Source organism: Apostichopus japonicus, chromosome 14, assembly GCF_037975245.1.
Source record: "Apostichopus japonicus isolate 1M-3 chromosome 14, ASM3797524v1, whole genome shotgun sequence".
NCBI classification, from domain to species: Eukaryota; Metazoa; Echinodermata; class Holothuroidea; order Aspidochirotida; family Stichopodidae; genus Apostichopus; species Apostichopus japonicus.
Genome location: NC_092574.1, coordinates 15,485,663 through 15,501,799, shown reverse-complemented (window position 1 = coordinate 15,501,799; position 16,137 = coordinate 15,485,663). Strand labels below are relative to the sequence as shown.

The 16,137-nt window shown below is 38.6% G+C and overlaps 1 long non-coding RNA gene across 7 annotated transcripts; it reads right to left on the bottom strand.

The window, feature by feature from the left end:
* Window positions 1–414: 414 nt before the first annotated feature.
* On the bottom strand, window positions 415–15,636 carry LOC139979667 (uncharacterized). Of its 7 annotated transcripts, none has more exons than XR_011797249.1 (7): window positions 15,455–15,636; window positions 12,103–12,202; window positions 11,689–11,867; window positions 9,721–9,929; window positions 8,682–8,896; window positions 3,940–4,018; window positions 415–2,746 (listed from the first exon to the last, which is right to left on the bottom strand). It is a non-coding gene; the product is annotated as an uncharacterized lncRNA (long non-coding RNA). The 7 variants fall into 7 exon arrangements; XR_011797252.1 differs by having other exon boundaries at window positions 416–2,746; window positions 9,852–9,929; XR_011797246.1 differs by having other exon boundaries at window positions 416–2,746; window positions 11,663–11,867; window positions 15,455–15,635.
* Window positions 15,637–16,137: the final 501 nt, after the last annotated feature.

The following is a 16,137-nucleotide window of genomic DNA, read 5'->3' as shown; positions in this document are numbered from 1 at the left end:
GTCTCTGGTTCGATTACCAGACAAGCTCCATGTCTGCTGTTCATGTACAAGCAGAGCCTTTTACTTTTCTACTCTCTGGAGGGAGTGGAAGTATAAATATAAGAAACGAAGTTTCTCAAGAGGGAACCGAAATGGTGTAATTGGTAGCTCCATCGTTCAGTAAGCGATTGGTTTGGATTGCATCGGTTCAAGTCCCAGGTGAGTATTTGCAAAAGGAGTTCTGACAAGTGGATAAGGTGAATCCCGAAGGCGGGCGGTCCCCCTCCTCCTGACAGGGTGGATAAGGTGAGTACCAAAGGGGAGACAGGGGAAAGGTGTGGACAAGGTGATGTCGCGGACCCCCGGCCCCCTGACAAGGTAAAGGCACGGACAAGTGGAGTTCGCCACCACCCCTCCCCCTGACAAGGTTCACACGTGGACAAATGGAGTTCACCGCCACCCCTCCCCCCTGACTAGCTATTCGGGGGGTGAGGGAGTAGTGGAGAAAATCTTTTACAAAAACGACTAAGTCCAAACAGCAGGATCTTTAAATATTTGTAAAGCTTTTGAAACCAGAGGCCCACCTAATGGTCTAGTGGTAAAGACTTTTGCTTTTGCATGTCAAGGTCCCTGGCTCAAACTCAACCTCTGCTTTTCCTTTTACAATAATACTCCAGTAAAAGGTAGAAAAAAAAGAGATGCTTGGAAATAACTATTTTTTTTTTTAATGACAAATCACTTCATGGACAGGATGTATCTTCATCCCTCCCACCACAGTTAATACCTCCAGTAACATGTTATCCCTTATCAAATACTAATCAAAACATGCAATACATCTATCATAAACATTCTTAGTGATACCTGCATCTACTATTGAGATGGTTGGGTGACAACAGACAGTTTCTATAATGTTTTACTTATAATATCAGCCTGGAAGGCAGTTATTAAGTGATGCTAAGCAGTCACATGTACATGTGGGATATGGCCTTTTACTTCACACCAGGTGGCTATCCAAATCACACAGGTACATTCTTTTTGGACATTTTTTTTGAAACATTTGGAAGACCATTTTCACATGAGGGGAAAAAGAATGGATTTCTCCTAGATAAAAATAATAACCCCATCTTACTTCAGCCAGACAGGGCTTGAATCCATAGGTTTGCTTGACAATAGGTTCCCAATAAAAAGGAGGTGGCCTCCCATGGATGATCGATGATTCAGTTAACAATAATACCATGGCACCCCTGCTACCATCAATATCATTTTCTTTAACTTTCATTAATTAACTAAATCTGATTTTGAATTAGTTTTAGATAACTCTTAACTTTTACATTTTTGCCCTCCAGTTTGAAAAAGGAAACAATACTACCATAGCACAAACAACATAAATGTGGAAAGGTTGCTCCCTTTCATTGCCGTCTCAATCACCCCCTTCCCCGCTCAGACTACCACACCCCAAATTATATACACGAAGAGTGCTTTATTGAAAGTTTCTCTAAATAAAGCCTTATCAGTAAACCTGTGCTACTGCAAACTGAAAATTCAATTCAAAGATTCTCCCTCTCAATTTTCATTTCTCCTTCTCGATCCTTCGCCTCACCACCCCCCCCCCCACCCCTAATCCTTCCAACTACCATCCATAACTCCTGCCAATATCAAATTCAGTCACCTTAACATCCCCATAAAGTGTCAGTCGGTCAAGCACCACAATGTTTGTAGACCAAGAAATCAACAACCGAAACCCATTTTTAAAACTTTAAAGCCCCAGCAAATAAAGATGCTGTTTTTTTCTTCTTTTTCTCCAAACGAGATTAACACACAAACACCAAATCCAAAATATATAGAATTCCAATACCCATTTTTGAATATTCTTCAATTTTTTTTTGTAAGCCACGTTAAAAAAGTGAGTGTTATTCTTTTTGGCCTTCCCCCATCTTTGTGCTTGCATTGCAACAAGGTTTTCTCTACTAAAAAAAACAAATCAAATCAAATAAAACTTAAATAAAAGATGATAACAGCACACGCAGGAGAAGAGTGAGAGCCCTCCCAAATACTACCGGCTTATGTATACAAAAGACCTCACGGACGCAGATTAAGGGTAAAGGAGTTACACCGATTTGAAGTTCCAAATAACCTGGACTACCCCATTTGACCTGACATGTGTCATTCCTGTGGTCTTATGATGGATGTTTATGAAATTTGATATATCAATCTGTGGGTGCCTCACCTGAATGTACCCGGAACCACGACATGCAATACATGCAGATATAATCATGTAACTGTATAATGCCAACACATACATACTGTAACAATGAAGACCAAAGAAGAGAGTAAAAAAGAAAAATAACATGGTTGGTAAAAGATATCACTCCTATTCGCCTGCTGAGATTCCCACTGGGGATTGCATTTGATCCCAGCGAGACGCGATCTTTTGATCCTTTTTCCAACATCTTGGCAAATCTAGAGTTACTTTTCACCCCCACTCCACCATCCATGCAGGAACCCACCCAAATCCCCCTGCGCGGCCGATTTATTCTGTTTCAGTTTCTTGTCCAAGGAGGGAAACTCTATATGGTTCAGCACTATGTCAAAGAAGAGCGGTTTGCACGGTGACAGCTTTAAGTCTGGTGGGAATGCCGTGAAGTTGGGCTTGGCGGCAAGGTCCGGCTGGTTGGCGTTGTACCGGTCCAGCCTTTCCACCAGCGGTTGATTGTCCTACAGACCGAGTTGCGCCATTCCTATGCTGATGGAAGGTTCACTGGAATCTCTGGAAAATTAACGTAAAGAGGTTCTTGGTAAGCCATGGCCTTTTTTTTAAAGTATTCTTGGGTGGAGGGTATTTTCTATGGGTGAGAGTAGTCGGAGGGTGGGGGAAGTCAATTCAATTAATTGTGAGAAATGTCATTCAATTAGGAACCACATAAGGCCTATTCTCATCTTTGTAGTAAGTTTGTCAGCTTGAGCTACCTGACAGTTCATAAGTAGGGGGGTATATTTGAGTGGAATTTGAGATTTGTATCCCTGAATAGAGAAAGTTTACAAAACTTGATAATTTGCAGTCATTTTTTGTTGTTGCTGTCACAAACAGAAATGGATACCCACTTTCTATCATTTGGAGAAGACAGAGACTGGTTCAATTGCAGTCTACAAGGCCAGATAAACTCTTTTTATTTTGGCTTTCAATTTCTTTATTCTGACAAATTTCGATAGTACAAAAAAACAGCATTTTTGATAGGGCTTTTGATACTTCCTTGTGATCCCTGGACATCATACATTCAGCTACGAGCAAAAATAACTGTTGTCTGTCCTGTCCACTACAATACTCCTATTGTAATATTTTCACACCCTAAGGGCTAATAGGTCTCTCCACCCCCCCCCCAAATAAAAAGGGGGTGAAAAGGGGCGGTGCTGCTTCCAACTGAATTAATCTTTTCACTCATTGTTTAACCAAAGAGAAAAATTTGGGAAAGAAAACAACAGATTATCAATATAAATGCCATGTTTCTCTGAATCATTGTCTATGCTCTGATGGAAAACATTTGTTCCAGTAGCAGGGTTCAATTCCCAGGTTCCAAATGGACTCGGCAGTTTAATCTGCATTTTCCTGACGATCAGACCCAAAAGAGAACATCGATATGTCCCTCCACTGTTATCCCAAAGAAGAAACCTTTCAGAAACTCAAGGGTACTAAAGGAATTTCTTCCTTTAAAACTAATCAGGGTCCTACACAAAAGTAACAGGGTAGTAGCATGATGGTCTCTGCCTGATTCCCCCTCCCCCAACCCTATTTCTTTTCTTAATTTTTTGGTATTCATCTTTCATATATAGTCCATCTTGCATTTTGCCTTTTGAAAAACAAGAATCCTTAATCTTCATCCAAAGCAGCAAAAAGTTTATTTCCAAACACAGTAAATTGATTATTATTATTATGATTATTATTATATTATTATAAGTACATACCTAGAATGGAGGCCACCTGAGCAGAGTACTTCAAGCTGTTGATATCTTGTGCAAGAGTGTCCAATTCCTCTACCTCCACCTATCGATTAAATGAAACCAAAATCTAATCATGATGTCTTCCACATTAAGTTTTTTAAGGGAGTGTCACTACCCGACAAGCCCTATAGGGTTTTTTAGTACACTTCCTTTCACAAGTTTTGTTTCTTATCTCCTTCTATGTCATACGTCATACTTATGTTAAGATAGAACAAAAATAAATAAATGAAATGAAATAAATGAATTAGTTACCTTTTTTTTAATTCGAGTAAAAGTTTTTGTTTTTTTTTATATAAAATCAAAAGGAGTTTAACCCCTGGTCGACCTGGCGAGAGGTCCTACAGGGGATAATAAGTTTGTTTTTATAGAATAGACATTTTTTTTTCCTGGAAAAGTTGTCAATGTTCAGTCAAGGAATTGCTGGTAAATGAAGTCTTATATATTTACATTGGACAGGATAGCCATAATCATACCCGAAGTTGGAGTCGAAGAGCCAATTAGGGAGGGATTTCTAAAGGAGCGGAATTTCTAAGTACTGAGGATTGTGGAGATGGAGTGTTTTCTATTGTTTGGGTAGGGTGTGGTTGTGGTTTCTATTGTTTGGTAAGGGAGTGGTTGCTACTTTATGTTTTAACCAATCAGTCATTGCTGGAGTTGTTTGTTTTGTTCTGTATATATAGTATACTTGGAGTCGGGGCCTAGACCCATTTAGGAAAGGAATTTTTTAATGGAATGAGACTTAAAGTAGTAACAATTGTGAATACAGAAAGGGTTTGGTTTTTGAGTAGTGAGTTGTTGCGACTTTGTATTTCAGGGGGAGGTCTTCAATCAAAGGGTCGTTCTCGAGGTTGCTTTTGTATAACTTGGTGTTGAATTCTTCAAGCCAGGTGAAAGTAGATTTTGTGTTTCCTGGACGGAGAACGTACAAAGTAGCAATATAGGTAGGGATTTTGAGTGCGAGTCGATAAGCTGTGGTGTGGATTCTGTTTAAAATTTGTTTATTGGGATTAGAGATGGTAAGCAGGGAGATGCTCCCGTAACTGAGAATCGGTTTTACTTTGGATTTATAGATTTGGATAATGGTTTTCGGAGGGAAGTTATATTTGTGTGAGAGGATTTGAATGGATTTAAGTTGGGACCAGCAGCGTCCTGCAGTTCTGTTACAATGTGGAATTAAACGATAATTTGCTATCGAAAGTGGTACCGAGGAAGGTTGAATTAGGAGTAGCAGTGATTTAGGTGTTGAAAGATTTATTTTGGAAATATGGTGTTGGTATTTTGAGTTTATTATGGAGAAATTGGCTAAGTTAGATTTTGAGGGATTTATTTTTTGTTCTCCACATCGAGCACCAATTTTTGAGATGTGTAATTGCTTTATTAATATTTAGTTCCGTCATAAAGATATTTTTACTGGTGCTCCAAATGGCTATGTCAACAGTGTACTGACTATAGTTGCATTTAGATAGGAGGGATGTTCAAATCATTAACAAATAGTGTGTAGGGGAGGGGGCTGACAACAGTGCCCTGTGGAGTACCTGCACGAAGTGGAATAGGTTTTGATTGTTGGTTTTTGTAGCATATTTTTGCATTGCGCTCACTAAGGAAAGAGGAAAGAAGTCTGGTGTTATTGGAGGGGAGATTAAAGTTAAGTAGTTAAATTCTTATGCCGTTGTGCCAAGTTTTGTCGAACGCCTTTTCAGCATCAAGGAAGAGGGCAGTGGTATCATGTTTTTTTATGAAGTCGATGCGAATTTCTTCGGAAAAGCGGAAAGTTTGGTTTATTGTCGATTTGTGTGCACGGAATTAGCCTGATTGATACGGGCAAAGTGATTATTTTGCTCTAGGTGGGTTCTGGTGCAGCTTTCTATAATTCTTTCGAAAATCTTACCTTAGGCTGGCAGGCGACTTATTGGTCGATAGTTTGGAATTTTGGTGTGTCTTTACTTAGTTCCGGTATTAAAATCATTTTGGCGGGTTTCCACAGGGTTTGGAAATAAGGAGTTTGTTTAATAATGGGAAAATATGAGAATTAATGAATATCGGAGGCTGACGGAGGGGAATCTTTTAGCATTAGGTCATTTATGTTGTCAAGACCAGTGGCGGAGGCTTTTTTGCATACTTAGTGGCACTATACCAGTTGTTAATATCTATTTCTTTGAGTAGAGGGATGTTTTTGTTGAGACATCCTTAGAAGTCGGGAATAAAGTTGGTTGCATTACAGATAATTGTACGGTCTATTTCGTGTTGGAATCTGTTATCGTATGGAGGGCCATCTAAGATATTGAATATAGTTTTCAAGTACGATTCAATAAGCTTTATTTGGTCTTAAGTTTTTGTGATCAGGTTACCTACTTTATCTCTAAGGCATTGGTCTGTATTACCTGTGTTTGGGGTTGTTATGGGTTTATGATAATTTTTAAATTTTTTCCAAAAGTGTTTTGGGTTTTTGTCATTAAAGATTGAATAGCATATTTTTGGGACTCGGGTTTGGTCAACCGCCGATATTTGTCTATTTATTTGTTTTTTAAGTTGGTTAATTTGGGTTTTTAGAGTTCGATCTGGGGAGATCATATAGGTTCTATGTAGGCGACGTCTTAATTAATTATTGTAAGAATATTCCTATTTAGTTTTAGGTTTCTGTTTTGTTTTTAAGGGGCAGTGTTTTTTGAAGGTATTGAAGATATGTTGGGCAATGCTGTCACAATATATGCCAATGTAATTTAGCTTGTTGTTGTTGTAATTGGGGATAGTGTTGTTTGTTACGAGTTCCTTTTTAAATGATGTCCAGTCTGTTTTATTGTAATTATACGTTAATTCGTTATTTTGGATGCAACTGAGGTTTATGTTTAGCTCAAAAAGGAGTGGAAAATGGTCACTGATCAGGTCATCTTCTAGGATTTGAATAGAATGAGTTTTAGTTGCGAGGTGATTTGAGGTTATGGCGTAGTCAAGTAGTTCAGTATTATTGTTTATTGAGTTTATCCTAGTTTTGGTATTTTGGTTAATTACTGTTAAGTTGTGTTTATCACATATTTCTAAGAGGGATATGCCTTTTTCAGATATTTTGGTGCTACCAAAAATGATGTGGTGGGCATTTAGATCTCCTAGTGGTATTGCATTTTTATTAGAACTTTTTTTTATTGTGGATATGGGCTCATTTGGGGACTATAATAGCTAATAATGTGGAGAGGTTTATTGTCTCTTTTGAGTACAATTTCAATTGTTTGTTTGGGTTGGGTTTGGGAGGAGGGTGGCTTTGAGGTTGTTTTTTCAGCAATAAGTACTCCTCCCATAGCGCGAGAGATATCGTGTCTGAAAGTTTGGTAACCAGGGATGCTAAGGTGGGAATCTGTATTTAGTTTAGTTTCGTTTAACGAAATGATATCCGGGGAGTGGTTGGTGAATATAATAAGTAGGAGGCTTAATTTTGGAAGGATACTGTTGATGTTTAGGTGGAGGAACTTGACCGAAGGAGGGAGTGTGCTTGTCATGTAGGTGATTGAGGAGGGCTAAATATTGAAGGTTGGTGGAGATTTTCCATTATTACAGTTTTGGGGATATTTAAGTTTAGGTGTTTTAGTGTTAACACGGTGGCATAACTGGCAAGGTCGTCGGATTTAATATTAATGTCGGCTTTTTGGAAGATGTATTGTACTAATTCAATTATAAATGTTGCGAAATTAAGTTTTTCTTCAGTGGCGATTTTATTTCTTATTTCAATTTTAGGGGTAGATTTGGTTACATTCGCTTAGGGTTTATGTTTTTGTTGTTGTTTGTTATTAGCTTCAGTTTTAGCTTGTTTAAATTTTGGGCATGAGTGAGGGCAAAGGGCGGCATGGGTCCCTGAGCAATTGGCACATTGTGTTTTCTTTTGGTTTGGGACAGTCTTCAACTCTGAGGTTTTGCCACATCTGAGACATCTGGTTTAATTTTTGCAAGTATGGTGGGTGTGTCCAAAAAGTTGACATTTGAAACATTGAGTGATTTGGGGGGGTTCGTGGTATTCTTCTGTTTTGTGTTTATAGTATCCTAAGTAGAAACCTTGTTTGATTAGGGATTGTTGAGGTTCTTGTTCTTCAAACGTTATTTTTACTTTCCAAGTTGGATTGTTTGTGGCATGACTAATGAGTCTTTAACTTGTATTGGGGGTGTATTCTTGGTCTTGGAGTTCTTGTTCAATATCTTTGATTTGAATTTCAGGGTTTATGCCACAGGGTACTATGGAGAAGTTTCTCTTACTTTTTGGGGGATTCTTGGTTTGGGGTTGTCTAGTTTAGTCCATGGTTTCAGGAGGATATTTGGAGATTTAGGGTCATGGGGGTGATTAGGATGTTACTACGAAGACGCTTTACATTTGAGATCATAGCGTTTGGTTTTTCTTCATTGATTAGTTTAGCAAGTGTTATTGGGTTTTTTGATAGTTCTGGTAAGATTCCTGATACAATGATTGTTTGAGCGGACTTTTTGGTGGTTGGTTTGGAGTTAGGAGATGGGTTTATTTCAAGGGAGTTTTGACTTTGTCTTTTTATGATATTTTTGTACGGGGATTCAGTCATTAATGTCTATGCCAAAATCAGAGAGGTTTAGGTTTTCGACTAGGGGGGCGGTTATAGGTGGGTAAGGGGTAGTCATATTGGCAAAACAGCCCCTCCCTACGGGTTTTAAATGGCTTCTGTACAATGAAATTGGTCATAGACTTCACTTACCAGAAAGAATTAGTCTCCAGCCTAAGACGGCAGACGGAAAGAATAGGAACTCCTTTTGAAGAGACACACTATGAATCGAAAGTGCACTCAGTAGCGTTGTGTTGGTATCCAAGGAGGCGAACGTATTGAAAATGGCGGGTAAGTAATAGAGTCAAGGATGATGGGGTGGCGCTTTGTCGAAAAGCTAACTGTTGACCAACATAATCCTCAGATCCCTAATGAAAGGAGAGGAATGCAAAAGAAATTAGCCAATTGTCTTCAAAGTAAGTCTCGTACATTTAGCACAAAACATTAAACACTAATAAGCAACTAATTCCAACAAAGTTTAGGCTGTGACTGAAACTTTACTGATGGAAACATAAGTAAATATATATTACAGTTTTAGGAACTTTTCTTTCTTATGACTAACCTTGACTGTATATTGCGGCTTTCCAGCTTAGCTGGTGTTTTTTCATCAAATCAGCTCATCTTTGAGTTTTCTGATCTTGACAACAATCAACTGTCTTTTTAATTTGCCACAACCCAGACCACACTAATTGGCAACTCTTTCCAACAATCTAAGGCAACAATCATCAATTTAAGACAACCAAATTACTAACTACACAATGATTCCAACAAACTATAGGGCACCAGGTCTCATTAATTTAGCACAAAACAGACCACACTAGTTAGCAACTCATATCAATAAACTAAGGCAAAACTTTATAAATTTAATACAAACACACCACACTAATTACCAACAAATTATCACAGCACTCCTCTTCAATTAAGCACAAACAGACCACACTAATTAGCTACTCATTACACCAAACTAAGGCACAATGTCTCTTTAATATATCACGAAACAGACCACACCAAATACCGACTGGTACCATCAGGCTAAAGGCACAGTGTCTCGTAGGTTTAGCACAAAAACACACTACACCAAATACCGAATGCTTCCAACAGGCTAAGGCACCGCGTCTCCTACATTTAACACTGATCTTGACAACAATCAACTGTTGAGAGGACAAGACTGATGCTAATGATTCTGGCTCACAATGATGTTTCCCTTGACACTTAATTTTTCTCCAATTCCTGTTAAATAACCTCCAGATAACAATTCCAGATCTCTCTGTAGAGGACAGGCTTGAAGGATCTTCTCGTATTTGGTGGAGTTGAGATCTTTACCAAACAGAATGTTTCCTCTCTCTTTCCTCTGGTATCATTTTGGATCCCAGCTTGTTGAGCAACATAGGCCACAGATCTCTGATGAAACATAACAAATTGGTCACTTTTCTTCAATGTAACAGCAAAAGTAAAAAAGTCAAACCCTGTTAACAACCAAACTGTCAGCCGTGAGACAAAAGATGTGTACTCTTCTAGAGGGGCAATTTGTGAAAGAAATGGAATTATATGGTCAGATCAAAGTTATTGGACACTGGTTTGAACAATTCTCATAAAAGACCTCACCAAATACCAACTTGTTCCATCAAACTAGGTACAATGTCTTATTACTTTAAAACAACCAAAATACTTATTACAAATTCATTCCAACAAACTAAGGCAACAGGTTTCATTAATTTAGCACAAAACAGACCACACTAATTAGCAACTCATATCAACAAACTAAGGCAGAACTTATCAATTTAATACAAACACACCACACCAATTACCAACTGGTTCCAATAGGCTAAGGCTGAGGTCTTATACATTTAGCACAAAAACAGGCAACACCAAAAACCGACTGGTTCAAACAGGCTAAGGCACAATGTTAGCTCCTACATTTGGCACAAAATAGACAACACTAATTAAAAACTATTACCAATAAACTAAGGTACCATGTCTTAATAATTTAGCACAAAAACAGACTACATTAATTAGCATCTCAAGCCACTTAACTAACACACCAATTAGCTACATTTTGATGTTGTCATGGTTGCTTGGAATGAGTGGAATGTGTAACTCTGTACAAACTATATCATGGAACTTGTTCTGTAAGAATAGTAATTTAGCACAGAAATAACAACATCAAATACCGACTGGTTCCAACGGGCTAAGGCACCGTGTCTCGTACATTTAGCACAGAAACAAGAACACACCAAATACAGACTGGTTCCAACAGTCTAAGGCACTGTGTCTCTTACATTTAGCACAAAACCAAGAAATTACCAAATACCGACTGGTTCCAACAGTCTTAGGCACTTAGTGTCTAGTACATTTAGTACAAAAACAGACCACACCAAATACCAACTGGTTCCAACATGCTAAGGCACCGTGTCTCGTACATTTAGCACAAAAAATTACCACACCAAATACCGACTGGTTCCAACAGTCTAAGGCACTTAGTGTCTTGTACATTTAGCACAAAAACAGACCACACCAAATACCGACTGGTTCCAACATGCCAAGGCACCGTGTCTCGTACATCTAGCACAAAAACAGACCACACCAAATACCGACTGGTTCCAACAGTCTAAGGCACTGTGTCTCGTACATTTAGCACAAAAACAGACCACACCAAATACCGACTGGTTCAAACAGTCTTAGGCACTGTGTCTCGTACATTTAGCACAAAACCTGACTACACCAAATACCGACTGGTTCCAACAGGCTAAGGCACTGTGTCTCCTACTTTTAGCACAAAAACAGACCACACCAATTACTGACTTTTTTCAATAGGCTAAGGCACCGTGTCTTGTACATTTAGCTCAAACAAAGACCACACCGAATACTGACTGATTCCAACATGCTAAGCCGTGTCTCGTACATTTAACACAAAAAACAGACCACACCAAATACTGAATGGTCCCAACAGGCTAAGGCACCATGTCTCGTACATTTAGCACAAAAACACACCACACCAAATACCGACTGGTTCCAACAGGCTAAGGCACCGTGTCTCCTACATTAAGCACTGATCTTGGCAACAATCAACTGTTGAGAGGACAAGACTGATGTTCATGATACTGGCTCACACTGATGTTTCCCTTGAATCTTACTTTATCTCCAATTTCTGTTAAATCACCTCGAGATAACACTTCCAGATCTCTCTGTAGAGGACAGGCTTGAAGGATCTTCTCGTATTTGGTTGGGTTAATGATCTTTCAACCACTTGTTCTAAACCTGATCCAGCTGCATTACAGACATCCAAGACTCACAATTTTCCTCCATTTTCTTCATCTTTTTCTTTCACCTGAGACAGTACTGTAAAAGATAAGAAGATTTCATATATTGGAAAGCAGATACTGTAGACATTGCAACTAGACTCATTTTATCCACTCCCTCCCTTCCTCCCCTGACTACCTAAACAACCCTGACTGCTGCCTCATTGATATAACTATGTATAAACAAATGTACATCATTGTGGTTTCACGGCAGAAATAAACGAAACGAATACCAGAGCTTAAATATTTCTGTGTTACTTTAGTAAACTGCATACCCAAACGGAAGCATTACAGAATCTTCAATGTCTCAGACCTCCAGCAGGATGTTAGTCAGTTCATGGAGTCTTCTTGTCAATCAGTGTGGCCAATGCAATGCTGTAAAGACAAATATAAAAGCAATATGTATATATATACCTATGGTGTGAAATAAATTTTAGTAGTTTTTTAGTAGTTTTACATAAGATCATCTTCCAGTTTGCGTATGCAGATACCTTTCCGATGAATGTTTACAAACATGAATAAACTGTACCTCTTTTTGTTACTAAGTGCCTGTTTATTTTTAATACTTGCAATATATGACTTATTAATGAGCCTTACTAGACATTGCTATCAAACCTACATATGGAGTACTTCTCAAAATGCCAAAACTTCCTTTGATGTACATTGTTCACTATAATGGTCAAGCCAATAGTAAGGAATGAATTGAACACAATTTTGAGAACATTTCATCAGCCAAACCATTTTTGAGAGCATGTACTAGTTTAAACAAACTTAGCACATTCATGAAGAACTGGAAAATTGAAAAATTTCTGAAATAAACATCATTCTTGAAACAAGAAACTTGACAAGTGAAATAAGGACAGACACTTAAGCTACAACATGTACACTTAGCAAAGATGAAAACTGGCTTTTCGGCCTTACACAATAACCAACAACATATTGGTATATTCATGGTAAACCCTCATGTGCTTCCATGACTTCTAGCACCTGCGTAATAATATTCTATATCACTGAACAAGGACAGAGATACTGTATATTGTACTTATCTCTCAATACTCTTAATATGTGTTTACCATGAGTTGTGTTCCTCACAACTTAATCAATGTTTTCAAATTAAAAACCAAATTAAAGACAATTACTCAACAATGAGAGGTCGACTTAGCAAAGTTTGAATTCGGTTTGATAATAATCAAAGTTTCAGTGAAACAGTTCTGCCGACTATAAAATCATGCCTTAGGCATCGAAAGAAGTTTATGATCTGACAAAGCTTATGCCAAGAGTTGGACCAATACTCGTTAAGCCTAGCTTTAGGTCAAAATTATGCTAGTTGATCAAATAATACATGTATATCAATTTAGTTGCCTACACTAGGTAACATCAGCTTGCATAGAGAGTTTTCTCCATATTGAACCATCACCAACATCAATTAGACCACAGAGCTAGGCCTAATTGCTTGAGAATTTTCATTTTACAAAGTACCTTTGCTTGTATAACAAGCCTAGGATAAGCTAGTTCGTCCTGATCTCTATCTAGCCTCCGCTTTGGTAGGCTAGCCTAGGTTTTCCCATTTTCATTTGGTGGTAGGGCTAGCCTGGGACCATTTGTTCCCTCCCCTAACAACATTATTTTCCTCCCACTAAAAAGTTGAGTAACTTACTTTCTCTACATCATAGGGGACTCAAGTATGTTTTCATGGGAAATTAACATTTTCAGGGGAGTTAACTAAGGTTTTTCATGGGAGGCATATTGGCTAGACTATGTGGAAAGAATAGATGTTGTAAGTGGAATAACTGTAGGGAAAGATTTAAGGGAGAAAGGTAACGTTAAGGGTGAAAAATAACATGGTTACGGAAACTAACATACTATTTTCATTGGAGGAGACTGTTGTTCTGTAGGCTCTGACGGCATATTTTCTTTGTAGAGTAAGCTAATTAGAAAGTTGTGATAGTATGAAGGAAAATAGAAAATGTGACCAGGTACCTTACTGTACTTGTGTAACTGTTCAGTTATTGAAAGTTGAAAAGTGTTTGTGAATAGGCCCGTTTGTTTGTATGCGAACATGGGGTAATTAACATGCGTGGAATCCATAGTGGTTATAGGTTGTAAGGCATTCATTGTGGGAATGAAATAACATAGAAACTTTAGCCTATAGTATAGGTATATGCCTTCCTTGGTTCCTCCCCTAAAATTGTTGTTTTCCCATTTACCAGTTTCTTCAATTACTACAAGTGTCGACTCTTGAAATATGTTCCTTTCTTTCACCAAACTCTCTTAAATCACAAGATACATTTACTGCGTACAGTTGCTTCACTACCTAAATGAATTCTTTCCACAGCCAAGACGTCTTTCTTTCCTCCCCTGAAAAATGTTTGTTTCATCCCTATAAAAATAATTAAATATCTAACAGGAGTCGGCCTGTCATGATGGGAAAAAAAAGCAATGAGAGAGAGCTTTCATCCTAAGCTAATTTGTCCGGTTGCAAGTTAGTTTCTTGAGAATGTGTTACTGTTAAGGCTATGGTAGGCTACTCTGGTAGGAATTTAAAGACAATTAATTAAGTTAGGCCTACCCTATTTGTACTAGCCTTAACCAGAAAGTAATTAGGCCCAACCAGCTAGGTCTAGTATTTTGTCGGAAGATATAAAGTGACTTACTTTACTAACGTAAATTGTCTAGTGAATATCATATTGGTGGGGCTTATTCGCAGGGCAGCCCTGCGAATAGCCGGACACATACACCTTATTCACAGGGCAGCCCTGCGAATAGCCAGACACAAGCATCTTATTTGCAGGGCTGCTCTGCGAATAGCCACACACATACACCTTAATCACAGGGCAGCCTTAGACTGGGTTAGCGGGCTCAGTAATTTTTGGGGCTATTCGAGTTTGCTTTTGGGGCTATTCGAGTTTGCTTTTGGGGCTATTCGAGTTTGCTTTTGGGCACCAGCTATCTTTTTGAGAGTCTTAATTGGGAGCCTCTATATTTTGAGGAATTTATTGGCCTTTGGGATTCCTATCTTAATGCTGTTAGGATTGGTTTTGGGAGCCTAGGGCCTTAAGATTGAACCAGTCTAGCATTAGTACCGCCAACATAAAAATGTCATCCCTCGATCATTTTCACCTTTGTTTTTGCAGAGTGACTGCCCATTTACATGTAAAGGTGTGGGAGGGGGGGGGGTGTCACACCTCTGACCATATTGGCTTTCAGGCAATATCGGCTTTTGGGGAATCCCAAGATAAGCTCCCTTAAAATAAGCTTTTAAACTTGAACTGCTGGGGCTCAAAAAATTAGCTTATGAAGTGGCTAAGACTATTTGGGTCCAAAAGGTTGGCTTTTTCAAGGCCCCTAAACTGACTGGTATCAATAGCAAAACCTAATAATAAACCTATTTTCAAAATCGTCACAGCCCTGCGAATAAGGTGTCTGTGTACGTTATTCGCCGGGCTGCCCTGCGAATAATCACTTCGTATCATATTAGGTCTAGGCCTAGGTTAGCATTCCAACTTACTATAGACGCCAGTGCCTACGTGAGCTAGCCTATCGTTAGGCCTAAGCGATACTATTTGATGATAGGCTAGCCTAATTTCTCACGCTCGCTCGCTGACTCAAACAATGTGAAGTACTAACTTGCTCCACAAAACTAATGAACAACCTTCGCCATTCAAATACTTTGGCAGTTACGACCCGTACAGAATAGGCTACAAATTACAATTACGTATGAATTGTTAGCCAACGGCTGCCAGGAAGCGAACTGCTCGTGCAACCTTTCGTGAGCTTTATATACAGGTCATAATTCGCGCTCCTTAACTTAAACGTTGACCGGTATGAAGTTAGATACTTATTCCACGTTCCTCTTTCGATATTCGCGAATGAGTAACTGCTACCTATTCCGTTACGTATTCGACAATGGTATCGACGTAACACCTCTGGCAAAAGAAAAGCTTGCTTACAAGATGTTCAACATTTTTTTGGTCGTGGAAAGAGGGTTAGTCATATGAACTCTAATGACTATGTAGAAGGGTACTATAATGCTTCTTGCCGGGTCCAAATAGTTCTTGACCAACTAAAATGACCACTACTTCATCAGTTTTTAAATTAATGTACCGGGACCTGAAAAAATCACTTTAGGCCCTAATCATGACTAGCACGCCTTGGACCACCTAACCAATGGGTCATATGAATTCTTAACACATTGTAGAAGGATACTATAATGCGTCTTGCCCGATCCAAAGAGTGCTTGACCAATTAAAATGACCACTAAATTAACAATTTTTTAAATGAATGTAACGGGAACTGAAATAAAAACATTT